The sequence below is a fragment of the Puccinia triticina genome, chromosome 12A (assembly GCF_026914185.1).
Source record: "Puccinia triticina chromosome 12A, complete sequence".
Lineage (NCBI taxonomy): Eukaryota > Fungi > Basidiomycota > Pucciniomycetes > Pucciniales > Pucciniaceae > Puccinia > Puccinia triticina.
Window position 1 is genome coordinate 4,114,920 of NC_070569.1, and position 10,325 is coordinate 4,125,244.

Consider the following 10,325-nt stretch of genomic DNA (forward strand, 5'->3'; position numbering starts at 1 on the left):
TTGAAATCTTCCTTCGGAGGAACTTCGTCAGATATTTTGACCAAGTGCCGACCGTCCGCTGCTGCTGGCGGGTACTTTGGAGGCTCTCCGAAATACTTTCGGAGATACTTTGGAGTTTTGCGTCCGCCGTGTAGTCATTTGTGTGAGAATGCATGCCTAGTTGAAAGGCATCAATCTCATAAATTGAGAGAGATGCCAGGATCTCAATCAGCTGCGGACAAAGGTAAGCAAAAAGCAAACCTTTTCTGCAGTCCAAGACTGCGCAAGCAAAGTTGAAAAAACTGATCCACCCCTTGGGTGTATGCAGCAGGACCCAGGTACAGCATACGCAAGCCAGAAGACCAGGCTTGATGATATTTCCAGTCCCAAGACACTTGGAGAGAGAATCACAGCAAGCGCCAAAGGTAAGAGGCTGGATTCCTAACCAAGATGTAGATGAGATGAGAGCCAACCCTCTGTCTTGTTCCTTTAGACAAAGTCAAACAGACAAAGACCAGGACCGATTCCACTCAAAGAGTTGGAGAGACAATCAGTAAGCCATAGGGATGAAAGTGGGTTGGGTCAACCCGGCGGGTACCCGGCCCGTGTTGGGTCTGGGGCTGGGTTTGGGTTGGCTTTTGTCTCAATCAACGGTGGGCCGCTACGCTACACCAAAAAATGAGCTAACAGCGGATTACGCGGCCCTTTCCGCAGCATTTAACCACTTAAACTGGTGAGAATATTCTATGAGCCTCCCTGATCAAAATGGTCCAGCAGGACCATTGCATCAGGGAGTCAGGACATCCTGGTTACCAGATGCAGAGCCAAAATTCCATTTTGAGGACAGTTCAGCTAACATGGTCTGTTTTGCAGCATTCAACTGCTTGCCTTGAGTGGATTGAACTATAAGCCTCCCTGAGGGATCAGTCAATTAGGACTGCAAAATTCAGGGAGTTTGGAAAATCCTGTTGCCAGCTGCGCTGCTGTAATTGGAAGTTAGCTGATTTCTAGCACAGCGTAGCGGCCCACCGTTGTCTCAATAACTGGTTTTTGACCCAACCCACCACAGACCCGCTAGATTTTTGGGTCAGGTTTGGGCAGCCTATTTTCTAATTGGGTCGGCCTGTGACCCAACAACAACGCCTCCAATAGTAAATTTGGGGGTTTTTGGCGCCTAATAGGTTGGGTTGACCCAAGACCCGTTGGGTCAGAAACCAACCCAACCCAAAACAGTAAGACATTGGGTTGGGTTCGGTCAGCATATTTTCAAATCTGACCCACACTAAATTCTGGGTTGGGTTTGGGCACTGTTTTCTGGCTTGAACCCGACCCGGTTTCATCCCTAGTAAGCCCCCTGTGTCCACTGCTAGCTAGACACAAAGAGAAAAAAGGCTAATGAGGGCAACAATCAATGTAAACACAGAAAACATTGCTTGACTCCTCAGCCGTCGTGAGAATAAAAGCTGGTTGGTGGGTAGAAATGACCACTAGCCGGCTTCTTCAAGAATATATGTGTCCGGGCTGAGTGATTATTGGTGTCTTGGCTCTGCACTGCTACTATCCGCTAGCCTTCAGCGCTCCTCAATGATCCTGATCTATAGCGTAATAATCTGCAAGGGAACAAAGCTCCGCACTCCGCAAGTGATCCTGTAAGTAAAGATAAGGTCACATGAAAATCTTCTAATACTCTTGTACGTCCGTAAGTGTAAGCAAAAATGGGTAGTTACATTACTTTATTTCATCCACATAAATTGATTAACGTAACTACTGTGAGCCTGAGTCTCTATAGTGACAACAGGACACAAGAAAATGGGGGGCAATATTTGAATTTCTTTGGATAAAGAAAATACAAATATAAGAGAGAGAGAGAAAGAGAGAAAGAGACTGAGAAGATTCAAGATTAAGCAGATATTCAAGATTATTCTGGTGGGAATGCACGTCCACTGGCAATGCTACCTCTTTAGAAGAGTGCTGCCAAGCTGTGCTAGAGAGTGCAACAGCCTCCTCTCACCAAAGAAACGTGGAGGGCTTCTGGATTAGACAAATTTAATCCAGCCACAATTTTTTAGCTTCCTTCTGGATAGTCAAGGTTCTTTAAAGGGAAACCTATGTGGTTTGTTTCTTACAAAAACCACAGAAAAAGAATGATGTTAAAGCAGGTGCAGACCTGTGATCAAGGATGAGGCAAAAGCCAGCAAAAGAAGAGCAAATCAAGCAGACACAGAGTTGTACCTCTGATATAAACAAGGTTCAGTGAAATAGGTTACTTACTGTCAATATCCTAGGCGCCTGTGACGGTAGGTATACTGGGAGCGTGGTAATCTCTTTGGTGGTGATCCTGGGGTTATCTGGGGTGTGGTTCTGGTGTGCTGAAGTCTGTATCCTCCAGCTGCATGGGGGATCCTGACTTCGAAAATTTTCAAAGTTGGATGACATAATCACACATGTACATGTGGTTTGGAGCGCTCAGGCGCGACTACAAGGCGCCGCTGCGCATGTGTGTCACAAACCACAAACTCTATGAAGGAGTAGAGATATTGGAAAGTGATCAGTGAACGCTAGGGTCAAAATTGCATTAGAAATCAGAATATGAAGTCAAAACAACCTTATGTCTTAAGGTTAAAAGGATATGAACACATTTAGATATAAAATGGAGATAAAAGGCAGTTTTAGGTCAACTGTGTTGACTCTAAGGCTGACAACTACCCTTGTTAAGTGTAGCTCCCCGTTATGTTAGTAGTAATGTTCAAACTTTTTGCCCTCTGGGTAGCGTAACAAGATCCTCTTCTGTTTTTTTCCAGAGGGTTGCTAGTGTAACTGTGATAACGGCCTGTAGCAGAGATAACACGTTGAAAGGCGTGTATTGCCCCTTGCCTGCGCAAGAATTCACCAAAACAGGGTTTTCTACTGTACAAAAGGCTGGGTGGCTTTCCCGACCAACCTCAAACACCCCTATCCACCCCACGCTCCCCTCCCATTTTGCCTGAACTTAGCCGGCCCATACCCATCAAAAATACCTCCATTCACCATGGTTTCAACTTCCACACCTCAACAGCCAATGGAAGAAGAAGAAGATGCTGGAGACCAGACTGACTGGTCTCAACTGCGTCAATCTAAGCGCGCCTCCTCTGTCACCATCATACCAAACATGGTACCAACCTCTTCAGCCTCTAGAGTACAAAATTCTCAAAAAAGGCCGCCAGCACCCTCTTTGGAATCTGGAGATTCACCTTGGAAGAACAAAAAGAAAGGGACTAAGAGGCCTCATCAAGTTGGATCCTCTGGTCCTGCCAGTGCCACCAAGAAAAGAAATCAGGCTAAGAAGACTTCCAAAAACAACAGCCAGAAGTCTGTGGTGGATAGAACAGTAAGGACAAATGTTGGTTTATAAATTTTAAAATAGCTGATTTGCTGTGTTTTTATCTTGTGCTTGGTTTAACTTTGGATGATTGAAAGGCGGAGAGGGCCACTCAATCTGCTGACTTTAATGATTTCTACGACTACGACCAAGATTTGGAGGACGGATCTATTGAAATTCAACCTAGGGAGGCAAAAAAAAAGGAAGAAAAGTTTTCTGATGTGGTTGAGTATTACCACGCGCCCTTTTTTAAGGATGGCGAGGAAGAAAAGGGGGGGGGGGGGGGGAACCTGTGAATTATAGGTGCAGATGGTGTCATAAGATTTATTTTGGACATGGATCAACCAATGGAAATCTTGTAATGCATTGTGATGGCTCAACTCAGGCTGGACGGAACACTAATGGCTGCTGTGGTGCTCCATTCCAAACCATAAGTAGTATTTTATTGCTTTCCTTTACATATATTCATCATTACATTGCCTATTACCCCATCACCCCTTCACAAAAACCTCATTATTATTGCATATTCAAATTCTACGCCAAATTTCACCTATAGTCACTTATACATAGTACCCCTTTATATTCAATGGTTCAATAGTTATAGAGGATATAAGACTTACAGAAACCCTACAGTCTTCATTAGTTACAATAATCATTTCATTAGTAACCTACTTGAATCATTACAGTACATTCCTTTTACATAGTTATTCTCACATACTAAATCCTTTACATACATTGCTCATCATGTACTATGCCTATTGTACACATTACATCATTGGATCTGTGCTTACCCTTTTCAGTAGTGCTCATCATTACAAGTTGTTACTATGTTCTCATCACTCTTCCCCATTAGTACATTCTTTTATTCCCATAACCAACATTCCCCTTTCAGCATTGCTCATCATTACATACTGTTACTATGTTCTCATCACTCTTCCCCATTTGTACATTCCTTTATTCCCATAGTCAGAATGCCTCCACTGTCTGTGCTCATCCTTTCTTCATATAAGAACTTTCCTTCCCCCCTCACTTGTACCCTATGCAGAGAACTATATGCAGAATTTATAGAGAATTTCAGATACAGAAATTATAGTGCCCATTCTCATCAGCCCATTGCCATTGAATCATTACCAATTGCTTTCCCCTTCAACCATTGCTCCAACCCTCTCACCCTCAGTAGTCAGTAGTCAGCTCATAGTACTAGCTCCTAAGATCAAGTAGAAATCAGCCACACCTTTTCTTTCTTTTTCTTAGTGTTACTCTCATCCCCTCAGCATTAGTCAGGAAGGCAGCCTCATCAGCACCCTTGCATAGCTTACATTAGTACTAGTGTTGCTATCCATTTCCCTTCCAAGCTCTATTCTCCCCTTTGAGTAGTTTCACAAGTGGTGTCCCAACAGTGGCCTTTCTATCCCTCAGATATCTTCAGCTCTAGTAACACTTTTACCATCAGCTACATACTACTTCACCTACACTCCTCAAACTCCTCCTTTTATAAACCAACTTCCTGCTTTTAGAATCTACTTCAACCAACAGTAACACTATCAGCACTTCCATTATCAACCTTCAACACCTTTAGATTCAAACACAACTTACTTATCTCAACCATGTCAGCCCAAGGAACTCCCAACACCAATGTTGCCCCCAGTCTTTACCCTCCAGTGGATCCTTCCAGTAATGTTGCAACCCAGGACTCCACCACTTCCAATGCTGGCCAGACTCAGGCTCCTCCTACTGGTCCAGGTTACCAACCTTCTTCTACTGGTCCAGGTCCACAGGCTCCTTTCAATGCTTCAGATCCACAGGGTTCTTCTATTCCACAGGCCAACTCCAGTTCTTGCAGACCTCCTCCTAGACCTCAGACTTCCAGTACTCCTAGATTCACAGGATACAGGGATACCAATCAGCCATCAGATGATTCAGAGGATTTAAATGCTCCACCACCCCGCTTTCCCAGATTTCAGCGCCAAAGGGACCATTCAACTCACTCTACCAGGTCCAACACCCACTTCTTGAACAGAGAACCAGCCATGCCAAGGTACCAGGATCCAGTCAGCAGAGGAGTCAAGATTAAACCCATGGACAAGGAGCTCTTCTTTGATGGAACCAACATGCCTGTGGAGAAGTTTATTAGAAGGTATGAAAGTGCTGGAAGAGATGATGGTGCTAACTCTAAGGAACTAGCTGGACAAATCATTGCTTTTATCAAAGGACTGGACCTAAAAGATGAAGTGGAAGACATGTCAGGCCATGAAAACTTGGATTGGGAAACCTTGAAGAAACAGCTACTCACCAGGTTTGGAACTTCTCAGCCCTTGGTCAGATACACTAGGGAGGATCTCAGGAAACTAGTCTACAAATCTTCTCAGGATGGAGGAATCAGCACCTTGGAAACCTTCAACACATTCAGAAACAAGTTTGAAACCATCACTCACTATTTGTTAAGAATGGGGTATAGTACCAGCTTGGAGGAATTCAGACATCTTCTCCTGAAAACTCTCCACAAGGATTTGGACCAAAGGGTTACTAGGAACCTGATGAGGGACAATCAAATGCTAGCTTCAAAAGATGGAGGTGATATTTTGCCAGACACTGAAACCCTTCTTACCTACATTCACCAGGAGGTTTACTCAAGATCAGTGGTCAACAGAAGGACTGAATGGAGGGCAGAAGAGAAATTCACTTTGGACACCTCACCTAGGACCTCCAAACCCACACCTGCTACTCAAGGAGCTGCTCCTACTGCTTCTACTTCTCTGGACAAACAAGTGGAACTCCTTACCAAACAACTTGCATCTCTCACTGCTGGCAAAGGACTACCTCCCCACATGGACAAACCTGCTAGGACCTGGCCATTCAAATGTTATTATTGTCACCAGGAAACCCATGGAACCAACAGCTGCTCTCAACTTGCCCAGGACATGTCTAGTGGTGCTGTTATCAAGGATGGAAGAGATTACAAACTTCCAGACAAATCAGTTATTCCATGGATTCCAAGCAGGCCAATCAGAACCCCAGTGGAAGAGTACTCTAAAACTAAGCTCACATCTTCTTTTGGCCAATTAGAGGAGGACCCAGCCTATTATCAAGCCCATAGTTATGAAGCAGACCTTGGAAAGAGGACCAGAAACAATTCTAAGGATCAGGATGAGGAGGAAACAGCCAAGTCAGACAAAAGGATCAGAAAGGAAAAACAGGACCTAATGGACATGGATACAGAGGACTTACTTCACATGGCCCAGCCCCCCACTCTTAGTGCTTCCAAATCCCCTGCTTCTAAAGGCTCCCCTCAAGTCAGATTCCAGGATAAGGACAAGGATTCAACCACTGCACCTAAGGACAAACCAGTTAAGAAGACCTATTTGGAAAAGACCTTGGCCAAGGAATACCCAGGAATTGAAGAAGAAGTGGCTAGTAGGATGTTGACTGCAGGAAAGATGGAGTTGGCCTTTGGAGAAATCTTTGCTATATCACCAGGAGTTACTGACTGTATCAGGAAGAAGATCACCAACAGAAGAGTCCCATTGGATGGTGTCAAATCAGCAAACTTCACAGACATGGAGGATGAAGAAGAACCAGCACAGGAGTCACCCACTACTCACTATTCCTGTCCTCTTGGGTACATCACCATCACTATTGGAGGAGAGAAACATCAAGCACTCTTGGATACTGGGTCTATGGTCAACATTATTCCTGAAACTCTTGCACACAAGCTTGGATTGGTACTTACTGCTAAATCTATGAAGCTCAAAGGTATTGGAGGCCACCTTACTGATATTCCTGGGATTGCTGAAGATGTAGAGGTAACCATTGGGAAAGTAGTCAGGACTGTTCATTTCTGGGTAGCCAAGGGACCAGTTCAGATGATTATTGGAAAGCCCTTCTTGATGGATGTCTCAGCCAACATCAACTACAATGGAGCCAGAGGAGAAGCACTTTCAATTATGGATTCAGCTGGTCAGACTTTCTTGGTCCCAATCATACTCCCTAGCAATCAGAAGTGGGAAACCACCATACCTTCCAATTCTGGCCTAGTAAATTTTTTAGATTAAGACCAGGTTTTCAGTTCCCCTCTCTTACAACTGCAACCCTGGAAAATAACCAAAAGCAACAAACTGTAGTCACTCATTCAGCAAAATATAAATCAACTCTAAAAAAAATAAAACCAGTAAACCAACCAATGCCATTATCTCTCAACCCTCCCTTATCAAGGCCACCACTCTCCAGGGATCCTTACCTCACTCCTTTGAACCCTTTTCCCCCACCATTCATTCCTACCTCCAAGATTACCCAAGAAAGGCTGGACCTCATCAACTTTGGACCTCCTGGATGGCTCTCTCCTCAAGAATATCTCCTACTAGTATGGGTAATTGTGATTAGACAAGGTGCTTTGGCTTTTGTAGAAACAGAAAGAGGCCTTCTTAAACACACCTATGGACAACCTTATATCATTCCAGTCATCCCCCATGAACCTTGGCAACAGAGACCAATTCCAATCCCTGCACCCATCAAAGACCAGGTTATAGAATTGGTGAGGGAAAGACTCAGCACTGGCCTCTATGAACAATCCTTTTCCAGTTATTCCAGCCCTATATTTTGTGTAAAGAAGCAGGATGGTAAGCTCAGAATTGTACATGATCTTCAGAAACTCAACAAAGTCACCATTAAGGACGCTGGACTACCACCAAAGACAGAGGAACTCATTGAATCATTCACTGGAAGGGCTTGCTATGGACTAGGTGATATCATGGGAGGATATGATGAAAGAGAATTAGCTCCAGAATCCAGACCCTTAACCACCTTTGAAACACCCCTTGGAAGATTTCAACTTACCAGATTACCCCAAGGAGCCACCAATTCAGTTGCAGTTTATCAGGCCCAAATGATGTGGATACTCCAGGATGAATTACCTCAGCATATGGGTATCTTTGTGGATGATGGAGGTATAAAAGGACCAACCTCTGACTACAATGAAGAAACTCTAAAGGACAACCCCCAGATCAGAAGATTTATCTATGAATATGCCATTACTCTGGAGAGGATACTTTTCAGGATTGAAGAAGCTGGACTCACTATCTCTGGGAAGAAATTTGCTTGCTGTGTACCTGCTCTGGATCTGGTTGGCCATGTGGTTTGTAAGGAAGGAAGAAGGATATCCATCAAGAAGCTCAACAAGATTGAAACCTGGCCAACTCCCACCACTCCTTCAGATGTCAGAGGATTCCTAGGTATCTGTGTATATGTTAGAATGTTCATCAAAAATTACTCAACCATCACTGCTCCACTCAGAAGACTCACCAGAAAAGACTCCTCTTGGGATTGGACTGAAGATTGCCAGGATGCCTTTGAAGACCTCAAGAGGATTGTTGGAACTGACATCACCCTGAAGAAATTGGACTATGGACCTGATGCTGGCCTAATCAAACTCTCAGTGGACTCCAGTGTTATTGCTGCAGGTGCTGTACTTACTCAACAGGATTCTGATGGAATGGATAGGCCTGTGTTATATGAGTCAGTAGTCTTTTCACCCAGGGAATCAAAGTACTCACAATCCAAATTAGAACTCTGTGGTGTTGCCAAGATCCTCAAGAAACTTCAAACCAAACTGTGGGGCCAACATTTTCAACTCAGAGTGGATGCCCAGTGCCTTATTGGAATGATCAACAACCCTTCACTTCCCAATGCCCCTATGAACAGATGGATTGGATTTATTCAGTTATTCTCCTATGACCTTGTTCACACTCCTGGAAAAACTTTCACCTTACCTGATGGACTTTCAAGAAGACCCCCTGATTCTGATGAAGATGATTGTCCTAGCTTTGATGAAGATGAAACCTGGATCAAACCTCACCCTGGATTTGGAACTAAACATTCTTCTTTTGGCCTGCTTCTGGGGACATCAGCTAAGTTGGGGGAGGGGGTAAGTAACTTGCAGCAAGGAATTTGGAAGCACCTCCAGGAATACCTTTCAACCATGAACAAACCTCCAGGATGCAGCAGCCGGGAATTCAAGCAAATTTTGCATAAATCAGCCAACTTCTTCCTTTCCAATGGAGTCTTGCACAGGATCAACAAACCATTCTCTCAGATAGTAGTCACCTCTCCTTCAGCTCAGAATTCCATCCTCAATTCCCTTCATGAATCTTTAGGCCACAGAGGTATTGCTGAAACCTACAGAAGAATTAAACTTAGATTTTGGTGGCCAGGTCTCAAGAGAGGTGTTACCAGGTGGGTCCAGTCTTGTGAAGCTTGCCAGAAGAGGAGTTCAAAATTGCCAATGGAACCCAAGAAACCTACAGGAGCAGCAACCATCTTTGGAAGAGTCAGTTTGGATACAGTTCACATCAAAGCTGGCAAATGGAAATACCTGGTAATTGCAAGAGATGACCTTTCTGGATGGGTAGAAGCAGTTGGACTAGAAAAGATTCAAGCAAAGAAAATCTCTCAGTGGTTCTTGGACAACTGGATCTACAGATATGGAGCCCCTTGGTCAGTCACTGTGGATGGAGGCTCTGAATTTGGACAACAATTTCGAAAATCCCTTCTGGAATCTGGAATCAAAATCAAAGTCACCACCCCTTATTATCCTGAAGCAAATGGTATGGTAGAAAGAGGACATCAGGCAATTAAGGATACCTTGGTCAAGCTCTGTGGAAAAGAAGGCAAGAAGTGGAGGAATTATTTACCTTTAGTTTTATTTGCAGACAGAATTTCCACCAAAAGATCAACTGGTTACTCACCTTATGAACTAGTTCTTGGACAGCCTCCCATCTTACCCATTGACCTAGAATTGGAAACCTTCTTTGGAGTGGATTGGTCAAAGGTAGAATCAACTCAGGATCTTTTATTGGCTAGGACTCAGCAGCTTGAAAACAGGGATCCCATCTTGCAGCAAGCACACCATCAGCTTATGGATTCCAGGAAGAACTCTGTGGACTATTGGAACAAGAAGAAAACATCAAGACAGCCACTAAAGAAAGGTCAATTA